Source organism: Triticum dicoccoides, chromosome 2B, assembly GCF_002162155.2.
Source record: "Triticum dicoccoides isolate Atlit2015 ecotype Zavitan chromosome 2B, WEW_v2.0, whole genome shotgun sequence".
Taxonomy (NCBI): Eukaryota; Viridiplantae; Streptophyta; class Magnoliopsida; order Poales; family Poaceae; genus Triticum; species Triticum dicoccoides.
Genome location: NC_041383.1, coordinates 724,283,460 through 724,298,277, shown reverse-complemented (window position 1 = coordinate 724,298,277; position 14,818 = coordinate 724,283,460). Strand labels below are relative to the sequence as shown.

The following is a 14,818-nucleotide window of genomic DNA, read 5'->3' as shown; positions in this document are numbered from 1 at the left end:
AGGAACTTTGTCAGGGCCCGGTACAAGGAGCACCCGGTAACAAAGGAGCTTACCACGGATCCGAAGACCAAGGCGCTTGAGCTTGTTCTGGTAAGGAATACACCCCCGCGTAATTAGCTCCATATGGTTGCATTCTAATTAATGAAGCCAAATTTCTAAATGGTTCACATTCCTTCCATAGGAGACTGAAAGCAGTAGCGCGGGGTCGTATCAGAGCTCCCCTGCTTGGGACAACACTCTAAATAGGGCGTTAAACGTAATGAAAAACAAGGATAAGCTCATTAAGCCGTTCTCAGCTAGTCGTGTGGCCGGCAAAGGCTTGTCCACAAAATGGTCGCCATACTATTCCGCTGGTGGGCGAAAGGAGAGAAAGACCAGCTCGGAAAGCCAATCGCGCGAGGTTCAAGAACTCAAGGCACAAGTGGCGCGGATTCCGGAGATTATCCAAGAGCAAGTGCAACAACAACTAGGAACGACGCTCACCGCCATGGTGCCTACCTTGATTCAGGGGCTGACGACGTGGATTGCGGGCGTCCAACAGGGGCCACCGCCAATTCCCATCTTCACGGCCAGCAACTCGCACAATGCGCAGGCAGCGCCATTGGTGTCTCCGGTGGAGGCGGTATTCGTGCCTCTGGCGCCGGCACGGACATTGGAGCTTAATGCACCCAGGTGTATGCTGGCCGGCACCTGGCCAGCAAGCGGCCCCTCCGTCAGTTGCACGCCCACCATTGGCGGTGCCTCGACATTAGCCGAGCTCGACGGCATCATGGTAACTAAGCCTCTCGGCCGATGACTTCATCTCCTTGCCTTTGACTGGGCATCCCTGACGCCCTACATGTTTTCGCAGGACGCCGCCGATGTTCCATGCACTCTCCTGCACTTCGCGGGCGGTGAGTTGATCGATGTCGCCAAGTCGCCAAGGGAAGAATCATTCAACAGGGCAACCTCGTGTTCCACGGTAATCCGATGCCACACACCGTGTATAGGGTTGAACTGGTTTGGGTGCTGCCAGGCTGCGACGAGTTGTTACCTCCAATTCGACCCGCTGGGGCCGACGAAGATGATGTGATGACCCTCAGCGCCTGCGCAAGCTGGCCCTTGCTTTGGCCGAAGAGCCAGATTCGTTTGGGGGCGGGGGACACCACCCCACAAACAAGACCGCCAGTCGTGCCAGCACCAAGCCATGGCAAGAACGCTGCAACGCTACCGGACATGCCGAACATCCCTATGGCACAGGATCCGGACATGCATATGGCACAGGATCCGGACGACGACAGCAACGATGACGGTACATTTACCAACGTCGATAAGTACTTTGCTGAACATGGGTACGGTGACGAATTCTGTGGGCCTCCTTCTCAAGAACCCAACCCTGAAAAAGACGACCGCGATCTAGCTGGTACCACGGAGAAACCCAATTGCAACAGGCGTCGTCTAGTGTTCAGTTCTCAGGAGACGCCTGAGGGAGTCCTGAGGGGGTATCCGGACAGCTGGACTATATACTATGGCCGGACTGTTGGACTATGAAGATACAAGATAGAAGACTTCGTCCCGTGTCCGGATGGGACTCTCCTTAGCGTGGAGGGCAAGCTTGGTGATTCGGATGTAGATCTCCTCCTCTGTAAACCGACTCTGTGTAACCTTAGCCCCCTCCGGTGTCTATATAAACCGGAGGGTTTAGTCCGTAGGACACAACAACAATCATACCATAGGCTAGCTTCTAGGGTTTAGCCTCTCTGATGTCATGGTAGATCAACTCTTGTAATACTCATATCATCAAGATCAATCAAGCAGGAAGTAGGGTATTACCTCCATCGAGAGGGCCCAAACCTGGGTAAACATCGTGTCCCCAGCCTCCTGTTACCATTAGCCTTAGACACACAGTTTGGGACCCCCTACCCGAGATCCACCGGTTTTGACACCGATATTGGTGCTTTCATTGAGAGTTCCACTGTGTCGTCGCAATAAGGCTTGATGGCTCATCTCGTTGTCAAAAACAACATCACCTCGGGGGGAGCCCTAGCTCTAGGCCAAACTCTCCAGCTGGGCGGCTTTGTTATGTCCGCCCGATCGGCTCTCGCGCCAACAATGACTTCTCAGGTCATTAAAATAGTCTCCATGTTGATTCGGAATTTGCCGAACAGATGGACCCAATGGAGCTCTTCTCCCTCAATGAGCTCTTGGATCGCATTGCCGCCCTGGGCGTCGCTACGGACTATGACCGGATCAGGCTTAAACCCGACCAAAGGGAGATTCACTCTCCACCGGTCACCCATGAGATAGCGGTAGTGGAAGAGCATCATCCTAATTCTCCCTCTACTTTGAGGACGAACTATTTCCGGATTTCCGAGCTCTCCGAGCCGGACACCCGCTCGCTGGAGGACATGACCCAGGCCCCGGACTCAGAATCGGGTGGCGGGCCGAAGAAATCGGGCAACGCCCCAGAACCCGAGCCGTTAAGCTCAGAAGCCTCTTTGCCCCTGGGTCCCAGATCGGGTCGGGATTTGGATTCAAATCCACCCACCCACCTAGATTTATCCAATCTTTCACATATCAGACAAGAGGCCCAAGAAACAGTACATCATTACTGGGCCAGATTCCTCCTTGTGATAAACAGGGTCAAGGACTGTCGCGAGGCAGACGCAATCTCCCTCTTCTGCAAAAATTGCACGGACAAAGGGATTCTCAATGCTATAAGTCGCAGTGACATAGTACACTTTGCTGACTTAGCGGCCACAGTGCAAAAATACTGCGCGATGGAAAGCGCCTAGAAAACCCAAACAAGCTTATGGGACAATCCGGCTCTAACCAAATCCTCTGTCCGAACTAAAAGGGTAAATTCTCGTAAGTCACCCGATTCAAGTACCAAAAAAATAAAGCCCGCCGCAAGGCGCGGAACCGTATTGGAAGAATGGCTAAACAGGCCGTGCAAAATTCACAGCACACTGGATACTACGCCAACACATCGCCTTAGAGCATGTTGGATACTCCGGCAGGTAGCAAAGAGCGGCGAGGATCTCCTCATAGAACATACAGCAGAGCAACATCCCGCCGGAGACAACAATACGGTATTTACAGTCTTCGAGACTTTCGCCTCAAATAATAGGCGCAAGCAAGCTCAGCGCAGCCTCGCAGAAGTTTGCCACGTGGCAACAATAAATCCATGGAACGACACGGCTATAACTTACAATGCCAGTTACGAACCTCAATTCCGAACAGTCCGAGCACCAGCTGCTTTGGTCCTTAGCCCAATCGTGGATGGCTTCAGGCTCACTAAAGTGCTCATGGACGGCGGAAGCGGACTAAACCTCATCTATAAGGAAACCCTTACCAAGATGGAAATCGACAAGAGCCGCATTGAGCGAAGCAGCACGACCTTCAGGGGAATCATCACTAGTCGGGAGGCACAATGCGCGGGAAAAATCACACTGGATGTGGTATTCGGCATGCCGGAGAATTACAGGTCCGAAGAAATTACATTCCAAGTGGCCCCATTCAGCAGCGGATACCACGCCGTCTTGGGGTGGGACGCATTCACGAGTTTTCAGGCTATACCCCATTACGGGTACATGAAGCTCAAAATGCCCGGGCCCAATGGAATCATCACTCTAGCTAGTGATCTGAATGTTGCACTCCGCGCCGAAAATAAAACCACCGCCCTCGCCCTGGAGGAATTATCAGAAGCCCTCGCGGCCGAAGAACTGACAACACTGCGAGCAACAGTGGACAGAGACGACGTGATACTCGACAAGCGACCTAAATCCACCTCCTTCAAACTAGCGGACGAGATAGTCAAATTCCAGGTCCACCCAACGGACCCTTCGAAGACAGCTTCCATCGGGACACAGCTGAACCCCACAATAGATGCTGCACTGCGAGACTTCCTACGTGAGAATTGGGATATCTTCGCCTGGCATCCTTCAGACATGCCTGGCATCCCACGCAGGCTGGCCGAACACAGCCTCAATATACTGAAAGGATACAAGCCAGTCAAGCAGACTCTTAGATGCTTCTTAGAGCCTAAGAGGCAAGCCATGGGAGAAGAGCTAGCCAAGCTACTCGAGGCCGGATTCATCAGAGACATCAAACATCCGGATTGGCTAACAAACTTGGTAATGGTACCAAAAAAGGACAAATCCTGGCGCTTGTGTGTCGATTTCAAGGACCTCAATAAAGCTTGCCCTAAGGAACCCTTCCCCCTCCCCCGCATTGATCAAATAATCGATGCCACCGCAGACACGACTCATTGTGTTTCCTCGATGCATACTCCGGATACCATCAAAAAAAGATGGCGGAGTCCGACCAGGCCGCAACGGCCTTCATCACTCCGTACGGCCCCTTCTGTTTCAACACCATGCCCTTCGGGATCAAAAACGCCGGCGCAACCTATCAACGCATGATCCAGACATGCCTAGAAAAACAAATCGGCAAGACAGTAGAGGCCTACGTAGACAACGTGGTCATCAAAACAAGACACGTCGAAACTTTAATAGATGACTTGAGGCTTACGATCGATTATCTCTGAACATACGACATCAAGCTCAACCCGGAGAAGTGTGTCTTTGGAGTACCCTCCGGAAAATTGCTCGGCTTCATCGTTTCCAATAGAGGAATTAAAGCCAATCCGGCAAAAATCTGAGCTCTGTCACAGTTGGCTATTCCAACAGACCTCAAGCAGATCCAGAAACTAACTAGATGCGTGGCTGCCTTAAGCCGCTTTATCTCCTGCTTAGGAGAGAAGGCACTACCTCTGTATCGCCTTCTTCGACGCACCAGACACTTCGAGTGGACGGATGCGACCACGGCCGGACTGGAAGAAATAAATGCACTCTTGGCCACAAACCCATTCCTGACCGTGCCAAACATTGGCGAACCCATGCTATTATACATAGCCGCAACAAACCAAGTTGTGAGCGCAGTGCTCGTCGTCGAACGAGAGGCAGACGGACACAAGTTCCTGCTCCAAAAGCCGGTATATTATGTGTCCACTGTCCTCACTCCATGCAAATATCGATACCCACACTATCAAAAGATAGCGTACGCGGTCTTCATGGCATCCCGGAAACTACGACACTACTTTCAAGAGTGTTCGATCATGGTGGCCTCCGAAGTACCACTCAATGACATAATAAATAACTGCGACGCAACAGGCCGAATTGCTAAATGGGCTATTGAGCTCCTTCCGTTCGACATAACATACAAACCACGGCGGGCCATTAAGTCGCAAGTATTGGCTGACTTCGTCACCGAATGGACAGAATTCGAACTCCCTAAAGAGTACGGAGCATACTCAAATTGGATCACGCATTTCGACGGCTCTAAAATGTTGGCCGGATTGGGAGCGGGTGTCGTCCTGACATCCCCCACCGGAGACACGGTGCAGTATGTCCTCTAAATATTATACACAGACTCCAACAATGCAGCCGAATACGAGGCTCTGTTGCATGGTCTTCGGATGGCAGTCTCCATGGGCATCCAATGCCTCAAAGTGCGCGGGAACTCGAACCTCGCAATATCTCAGGTAAATGGAGACTTTGACGCCAAGGACCCGAAAATGGCGGCCTATCACAATGCCATCCTCAAAATGTCAGCTCGGTTCGAGGGGCTCGAATTCCACCATGTGGTCAGAGAAAATAACCAAGCGGCCGATATCCTCGCCCGCATCGGCGCTAAACGCGACCCCATCCCACCTAATATCTTCCTAGAAAGGTTGTTCAAGCCGTCCGTGACATGGGAAGGGGAGTCCGGCACTATTAGTCCGGCTCCAAACACAACCCCAGATTATGAACCTTCTGACGTAATCGGAGGCTCTACCACCAAAATAACACCTTCGGCCCATGAAATCATGGCTGTCATCGCCCCGTGGACCGAGCCCTTCTTGGCCTACCTAAATAGGCAGGAGCTCCCCGAGGATCAAAATGAGGCACGTTGTATTGTGCGACGCTCTAAGGCCTACAAAGTCCATGAAGGAGAGCTCTACAAAAAGAGCGCCACCGGAGTGCTCCAACGATGCATCTCCGAAGAGGAAGGGCAGCAGCTCTTAGCCGAAATCCATTCTGGACTAGGCGGGCACCACGCGGCAGCCCGAGCTCTCATAAGCAAGGCCTTTCGGACAGGATTTTACTAGCCGACAGCCCTGGCGGACGCACAGGACCTTGTCTAACATTGCGTTGGTTGTCAACTATTTGCCAGTCAGAGCCATATGCCCCCTACCGCTCTCCAAACTATCCCCATAACTTGGACCTTCGCGGTCTGGGGGCTGGATATGGTGGGACCCCTTAAAGGGGGAAGCCATAAGAAAAAAATACTTATTGGTCATCGTGGACAAGTTCACCAAATGGATAGAACCCAAGCCAGTTAAAACGGCCGAATCCGGACCAGTGATAGACTTCATATCGGAGGTTGTACACCATTACAGTGTCCCCCACAGTATCATCACTGACGATGGCTCGAATTTTACAGCCGAGGAGGTGAAAACCTGGTGCGGCAAAATGGGCATTAAGCTCGACTACGCCTCTGTCTATCACCCCCAAACAAACGGTCAAGTTGAACCTGCAAATGATCTTATCATGAGCAGCATTAAACCCAGACTAGTGCGATCCTTGAAGGAATCCGACACGCATTGGGTCAAGGAACTCGACTCCGTACTCTGGGGGCTGCGGACCACGCCGAATCGTACCACCGGATACACACCATTTTTTATGGTGTACGGCGTAAAAGCAGTGCTACCCTGCGATATAATCCATGACTCACCTCGCGTGCGCATGTATGAAGAGAAGGAAGACGAGCTAGATCGGCAGGACAACTTAGATGCTTTGGAGGAGGAGCATGATGTCGCTAAAGCCCATTCCGCATTCTATCAGCAAAAGGCTCGAAGGTATCAAAGCAGAGAAGTACGGGCCAAAACTTATAACATCGAACTCGTTCTACGCCTCCCCGAGAAGAAGAAGGACAAGCTCAAACACAAGTGGGAGGGTCCCTTCATCATTGATAAAGTTCCCACTGGAGGAGCGTACCGTCTGCGCAGTGCATCTGATAACAGACTCGAGCCGAACCCATGGAATGCAGCCAGACTTCGGAAATTTTATGCCTAGCGCCGAACTCAGTGTTCGTCTCCTTAACTCCGCCTCTTCAATTGTGTTCTCATTATTCCTTTCTCGCCCCCTTTCTCCTTTTTAACATACAACCTTAAAACTGTACGGATGCCATGAGCACTCCTGCCGCATTATGCGTGCACACTATACCTAGGGGCTTCCTATTCGGAAGCTAAATATAACTACTTTAATGGCTCCTTGCCAGCCACATATGCATTTTTCTTTCCACATGTGCCTTTTCTTCACCATTATATGCATTGATATGACTTAAGTTTTGGCCATGCTGGGTTGCCTGGCTCTTGTATCTATGCCCTACGTTCCCGTTAATTCGGCTAGGGCATAAGGGGAGCACCTCTGCTATTGTTACTGCCGGTTGAGCCAGATGTGTACCTCAGACTGGGTGAAGCCGAAAGCTAGCATTCTTAAGGGAATACTCGGTCGGTGAACAAAAGATGTTCTCGTTCATTACAACTAAAATACCCAGATGTTTTGTTTCCTGCGCTTTTGTTCGCAGTTCCGACATGCACATCGATGCATGCGCACCCAGAGAAAGGAACCCCTAACGGAACTATTCTCTCTGGAAGATGTTTCTTACTATCCATGTAATATAACATAACTAGTTGCGTACTTGTTTGTTCAAGCACTTATGACCCCTACGTCTGGTTGCCACGCATACCCCGGTTTTTCATAACTGTGTGGGTATTCAGATACACCCCGGACTGTCGGATCTGGGGGCTGAAGTGAAAAGGTCCGCCATGACAAATGATTTTCAATCCGGCTAGGGAGTACATGAGCCCATTCAAATTACATAGTCATATAAACTGGTTGTACTCTTCCTCTATACCATCCAACAGGCTGTCTAGCTTACAATCCTGTTGGGAATACTTTGCAGCTAACGCTACTTGGTCATATACCAGACTAACGGGTATCTCTTGTCCATCTGACCCAGCCGGTCCAACTTCGGCCATATGGTTCGGGTCAGCCTTGGCGTATCGCGTCTTCACCATGGCCTAAGCTTCTCTCACACCTTGCCGGCAAGCTGATATCTTCCATAATCGGAAGCGCCGCCGTGCGCCTTTGAGCATCTCTACAAGTTCACTCATGCCTCCTGGTAGGGAAGCGGACGTCCACAAAGCCTGGGCAATACCCTGCACCATCTGCCGAGCTCGTTCGTGCAGTTGTGAAAGATTTTGCAGCATATCGCCTGCGGAACCGGGCATCTCCTCTTCAGGGCGGCCCGTCAACATACCTGCAGACATAACTCTGTCAATACGCCTCCTCGTCGAACTATACTACAGTTCATTCAAGCACTTACTATAAATGTCGCGTCGAAGCCTCCGGTTCTCTTTCACGGAGTCTGCGAGCTGAGCCTGAACATCTTTCAATTCGACACTCAGTCGGAGATTAGCATCTTCCAGCTTATTCTTCTCCTAAATAGACTGCGTCAGCACGTGTTCGCCCGCCTTCAGCTGACTTCGCAGATGCAGCTCATTATCTCCCACAGTCTCCGGATTTTCTCCGGGATTGTCTGCCAAATCTTTTGTCAGATTTATAAACCATGCCTAACAAACAAACTGGTAGAAGGAAATTATTACCAGAAGAAGCCTTTTTGGATTCCTCTTGTTCAGCTACATTGGCCTTCATTTGGGCCTTACATTCCTCCATCTCTTGAGACAACTGGGCATTCTTCTCTACAAGAACCTCTGCATTTAATTATCCTTAAATCAGTTGTGCCAACTGTTTCAAGTCTCAGGGGCTACTACTACAAATATTTATTAAATTCTCTTACCCGTATATCCTTCACATACTGGTCTGTTGCTCTGGAAAGTCCATCTTGAGCAGCGCGGATATATGCATGTCCGGAATTGAAGGCATTGAACGCCTCTTCAGAAAAAATACCACTGCAGAGTATGGCCCATCGGCGCCGGTGATTCATGGCGCTCTCCACTTCAGAATTTGTGGCGGAAAGCATATCTGTATCTTCCGCAGGAGGACAGTTTGGCACTGTCCCCACATCAGCCTCCGCCCATGAATCCGGTCCGGGAATCCGGCTGCTGGAGGCGTGGACGGTAGGGTCCCTGGACATAGTCCGTCGTTTCCTGTCGGGACATAATTAAAGCCGTCACGCCTCGACAAAAATACCAAATAAACCACGGGGCAAGTTTAATGAATACCTCTGCGCCCGCATCTCACTCCTAACCGCCTTCCTTTTAAGCCTACCTTGTCTAGGATCCTCTTGCTGAGAGGCTCCCACAGGTTCCGCACGGCGTCCCAACTGCCGTTTCTATAAAAGTATGGCATGTGAGCATAAGGTACGACAAAACGAAGGAATTCTTTCGGAAGGTTGGAACCCCGACATTACTTACATACGACACGGGAAGCAGTCCGGGATAATCCGCGATGATGGCCACTAAAGAGCCGACGCTGCTTGCCTGGTAGAAAGTCCCGTCGACGAATTCCACGGATATGTCTAGATCTTCTTCAAGTTCGGGGTCGAGAGCCCGGCCGGGATCCTCTAGTTGCTGAGAGAGGCTGTTGAACTCTTTCACGGCCTTCCTTAGTTCCTGTTTTGAAACGGCAAGGTAAGTAATTGTGACAAATAAGGTATGGGTGGACAGAGTCGAATAAAGGATGGCGGCCTACCCAGCTTCGGGGGTTGTACATGGAAAATCCATCCCGCGGTTTAATGCGGGGGAACTCCTCTTCTTCCCCTTTGTACAATTCGGACAGTATCCTCGCCAAAGATGTGGCGGAGTTTGGACCTTTGCGACCGCAGCGAGAGGCATCGTCTTCTCCATTAAAGTGCCACATGGGTTTTCCCCTATATTGAAGTGGCTGCACTCCCCTTATTATACATATTGACATAACTTTGATTATTGCCAATCCTGATTTGGCCAGGGTTTTTATCCTGATCATCAGGTAGCGGACTTCTCTGTTTCTTCAGTGGAGTATTGGTAAACTCAGGAAGGCCCGTCTGGACTGGGTCCGGAAGGGGAATGCCATTGACATAAAACCACTCTGAAGGCCAGTCTTCGGACGCCTTCTTTGGAGTACCGGACAGGTATCCGGTCTGGGCCATGCGCCATATTTCGGCTCCGCCCACTTGATATATAGATCCCTCCTAGTTGCGGGGGACGAGGCAAAATAACCTCTTCCATAGCTCGAAATGAGCTTCGCAGCCCAGGAACAGCTCGCAGAGGGCAACATAGCCCGCGATATGCAGTATGGAGGCGGGAGTAAGATTATGCAACTGGAGGCCGTAGAACTCCAGGAGCCCGCGGAGGAACGGGTGGATTGGAAACCCAACGCCTCTTAGCAGATATGGGACAAGGCATACCCGCTCCCCCCGAGATGGATTAGGGAATCTTTCCGCTTGCTCCCCGCCATTATAGGTGGCTAGTCCGGATCGGACAGGGACCATGTATGCGGGCGGAAGGAACCCTTTGGTCTGCAGCTCTTTTAGGCGGCTATGAGGGATGGAACACTTTTCCCAATCCCCTGGTTTCGAGCTAGGGGAGCAACGAGCAGGGCTGCAGCAACCGGTCATGATTGGATGGCCTCTTTTGGACGCGCTCTACGAAATGCTTGCTTGGGAGAAGGTGGTGTGATTTGGATCTAAGGATCCCTGTCTCCTCAAATAGTCGGCTTACCTACGGGATTAGGGTGGCAAATGTAAAAATCCCCCGGCCCCTCGTCTTCGATCGACACATGGAGGTGGCCATTATTGAAGCTCAGAAGCCGAGGAGTACAACCTTACTGGGAGGCCAGGACACTATTCGCTACGACAGGTGCACTGGATTTGGAGAAGAACCCGCCTTGCAATGTCAAAGACAATCTGCGTGCCGGACTCATCGTCATTGAATCCTGGTTCGGGGGCTACTGAGGGAGTCCTGGATAAGGTGGTATCCGGACAGCCGGACTATATACTTTGGTCGGACTATTGGACTATGAAGATACAAGATAGAAGACTTCGTCCCATGTCCAGATGGGACTCTCCTTGGCGTGGAGGGCAAGCTTGGCTATTCAGATGTAGATCTCCTCCTCTTAAACCGACTCTGTGTAACCCTAGCCCCCTCCGGTGTCTATATAAACCGGAGGGTTTAGTCCGTAGGACACAACAACAATCATACCATAGGCTAGCTTCTAGGGTTTAGCCTCTCTGATCTCGTGCTAGATCAACTCTTGTAATACTCATATCATCAAGATCAATCAAGCAGGAAGTAGGGTATTGCCTCCATCGAGAGGGCCCGAACCTGGGTAAACATCGTGTCCCCAGCCTCCTGTTACCATTAGCCTTAGATGCACAGTTCGGGACTCCATACCCGAGATCCGCCGGTTTTTACACCGTCAACGCCTCCAGCTGCCGCCTTCACCGAGCCTCAGATAGCCGAGGTGCAAAATATTATCAGCCCCAACATGCTCAAGAAGGCGGTCTGTGAGCAGAACTCGATCCCATTACAGCAGATCAAGAACAAGGGACAGAAACGAAAGACTAACAAGGGCGCCGGTGCGAGCCAGCCGGCACCAAGTACGATCCGTGCTCAGGACGGGCCACCTTCACCTAAGGAAATCTCGAGGAGGGTGCATGTGGCGGGTAGGGCGATGCTACCGACAAATATGCTCAATGCTGCAACCGGTGCTATGCGGAGTCTGCATGAAAGTGTTCTTTCTTTGGAGAAGCGGCGTCTCTCCCAGAATAATGTGGCATAGCCGGTTTTCGTGGCCAAGGTGCCAGAGGGCAAGGGCTTTGTGGATAGTGCCATCGGGGGTACGATCGTCCTGCGGTTTGATGACATCTTTGCTATGTTTAACCTTCATCCGCTGCACTACACCTTCGTTCGGCTATTTTCGCTGAGTATGGAGATGCGGATCATTAGAGACAAGACCCCGGACATCGTGATAGTCGACCCCTTCTACATGCGTGCCAAGATCTTGGGCAGCGCTGTGGACCGGCAAGTCGCGAGTTCACACCTCGAAGGCGTCATTCTGGCAAACCCAGATAAGGATAACTTCCTTGTGCCTTACTTTCCCGAGTAAGTCATCCCCTCACCGCCCCGTAAGATATGATTTCTTAGATTTCGATCATTCTTTTTTTTCTAACATTCCGTGTTTTGTGCAGTGACACACATTGCACACTCATCCTCTTAAGCCCGAAATATTCCATGGCCACGTATTTCGACCCGGACCATGAGTCCAAGATAGACTACACAAATATCAAGGAAGTTCTTGTTGATGCTCTCCTCGCCTACGCCACATCTGGAGGCACCTTTAAGAGGCCAGTTCGTAGGTACGACAAGCACGTGTTAAACCACAATACGACGTTCCCCTGCGTCAAGCAGCCGCCTGGCAGTCAGAAGGATGCCTACTACGCCCTCCATCACATGCAGACGATCATACGGGACCATAATCACCTTCTGCTACCAGATAATCTCTTGGGCCACACGCTTGTCGGCAATCCAGGACGCGGACATCAGACAAGAATTCTTTAGCATCCAGTCGGAGTTTGCGGAAATCATCCATCAAGATGTCCTTCGTACCTCGGGGCAGTTCTACCTCAAATATCAACCGTCCAATAGTGAGATAGAAACAACGCTACAAATGCAGGATGACAACGCCCGCGATTTCATGACCATCACGAAAGACGGCGGCTTCATCCACGCTCCGGTCCCATGAGTCGAGTCGAAAGTAGTGATGCTATGTAGTTCTGAATTGTCGATTGGCTCATGTTGTAATATTAAACTTTAATGAACTTGTATCTCTCTTTGGTTTGTACAGTCGTTCAACTTATATGTAATCGATGCTATTTATTAGTAGGACCATGAATCATGCTATTAATGTGTTGCTTTTCTCTTCCAGTCCTTTTGTTGCATACTTATATATTGCTTATGTATTGTCTGTGAACTGTTACTAACGTTTTCTTTGGCAAGTGCATAGAGATGCCGTCGTATGTCATGTACAAGGGTAAGGTTCCCGGAGTCTACGACAACTGGGAGGAGTGCCGGAGGCAGGTTCACCGTATCAGCGGTAACAGTTACAAAGGGTACACCAATAGGGCGGAGGCGGAAGTTAGATACGCGCGCTATCTAGCGGGAGAGAGGAGGGAGCGTTGGAGGAACCGGATGAAGACCAGTTTCATCGCGATTATGCTCATCGTGATGACCGCAGCTCTCTTCTATGTGATGGTAGTTTAGATGATCGATATCGACTTGTAATGTGATGACAAACTCACTACTCGCGGTTTCGAGACTTGTAATGTTATAACTTTGTTCGGTATTTGAAATTCGGAGACTAATATGATGAATTGTATTCAGAGACTAATCTTCTATTGTATTCGATAAATCTGCTGTTTATATGTTGTGATCTGTATATTATGTGCAGTAACATGTTTTGTAACCTGTGCAAATATCAGAAAAGAAGAAAAAAAATCCCTAATATTCATAATAATGGCGCACCACTCAGCACACTAATGGCGCACTGCAGAAAGGACACTAATGACGCATCACGCCCTAGTGCGTCATTAGTATACGAAAGCACATGGGTAAATATGGCCCCCTGGGAGGCATACTAATGGCGCACGGTGGGCTATACTAATGGCGCTCTGCATTGTGCGTCATTAGTATTTAATTCTAATGGCGTGGTGCTAGTGGCGCACCAGTAGTGCGCCATTAGTAGGCAAAACTGGTGCGCCACTAGCAGGCCTTTTCCTAGTAGTGATAGATGTATCGTGATTTCTGTGAACTGTTCTTCCTTTGCACATTATGAAAATTGTTATACGATGGTATTGTAACTAGAGAACATTCTGTTGGTCTTGGTCGCATATGGACGGTTTATTTTTCTAGCCAAGTGGACCTCCATGGTTTAATTGCTTCTAGAAGATTTACAATCTTCCATCTGAAGATTGCGTAGCTTCATGAGCGTAGAACAGATCAATAGACCGCTATTACAGCAAGCCAGTTTTGGGCTATGTTGAGAATCTATGAGATTAATAACATTGGCTGCACGCTCATGAGCCCTAAAGTTGCGGACCCTAGAAATATGGAAAATCTTAATCTGAATGTGGCTTGGACGTAGCATCAAAGAAAGCAGCTAGCTGTGGAAGGCCTAATATCCCGATGAACAGGTTCATGTCGAAGATTCTTTGAAGCTGCTGCCGGAGCTAAGATCTGATTGTCCGTCAGGAGGGTGATGTGTTTGTTTCTCAAAGTTGTGGCGATCTGTGTGTGCAGCAACCTTGGAGCCTCTGCAGCTGTTGCTGATATGTAAATTCCTCCTTCCTTTATGATGTGCTCTTTTGCTGGTTGGATGAAGACCATTCCTTGCTTTAGCTGTTGCTGTAGATAAGCATCTACACACACTTCATATCCTGTGACACCTGATTCTGTTCTTCCTATATTTCCCCGCAAAAGATAATTGGTTCATTTTCTTCATGTCCTGACATTGTGGCAGCACCTGCATTCTCTGTGTACATTAATATAACCCCATGTCCGTTTCAAAAAGAAAAAAAATATATCACTCCATGTTTGTATCTGGCTGCTCAATGATTTGCTTCAGATCTTGGTTCCATGACGATCGATCATTCAGGGAAAAAAATATAAACACCTGGAAGTACTTGAGTTTGAACTTCTAAAAGATGATAATCAGAGACTCAACATGAAAGGGTGACCTTGATGCTATCAGTTGACATAAGGGGTGGAACCTTGACCATTGGACATTGATTGCAT

General features: G+C 49.9%; 1 pseudogene; it reads left to right on the top strand.

The window, feature by feature from the left end:
* The first annotated feature begins 259 nt into the window (after window positions 1-259).
* Window positions 260-14,283, top strand: LOC119361262 (annotated as a pseudogene).
* The last annotated feature ends 535 nt before the right edge of the window (window positions 14,284-14,818 follow it).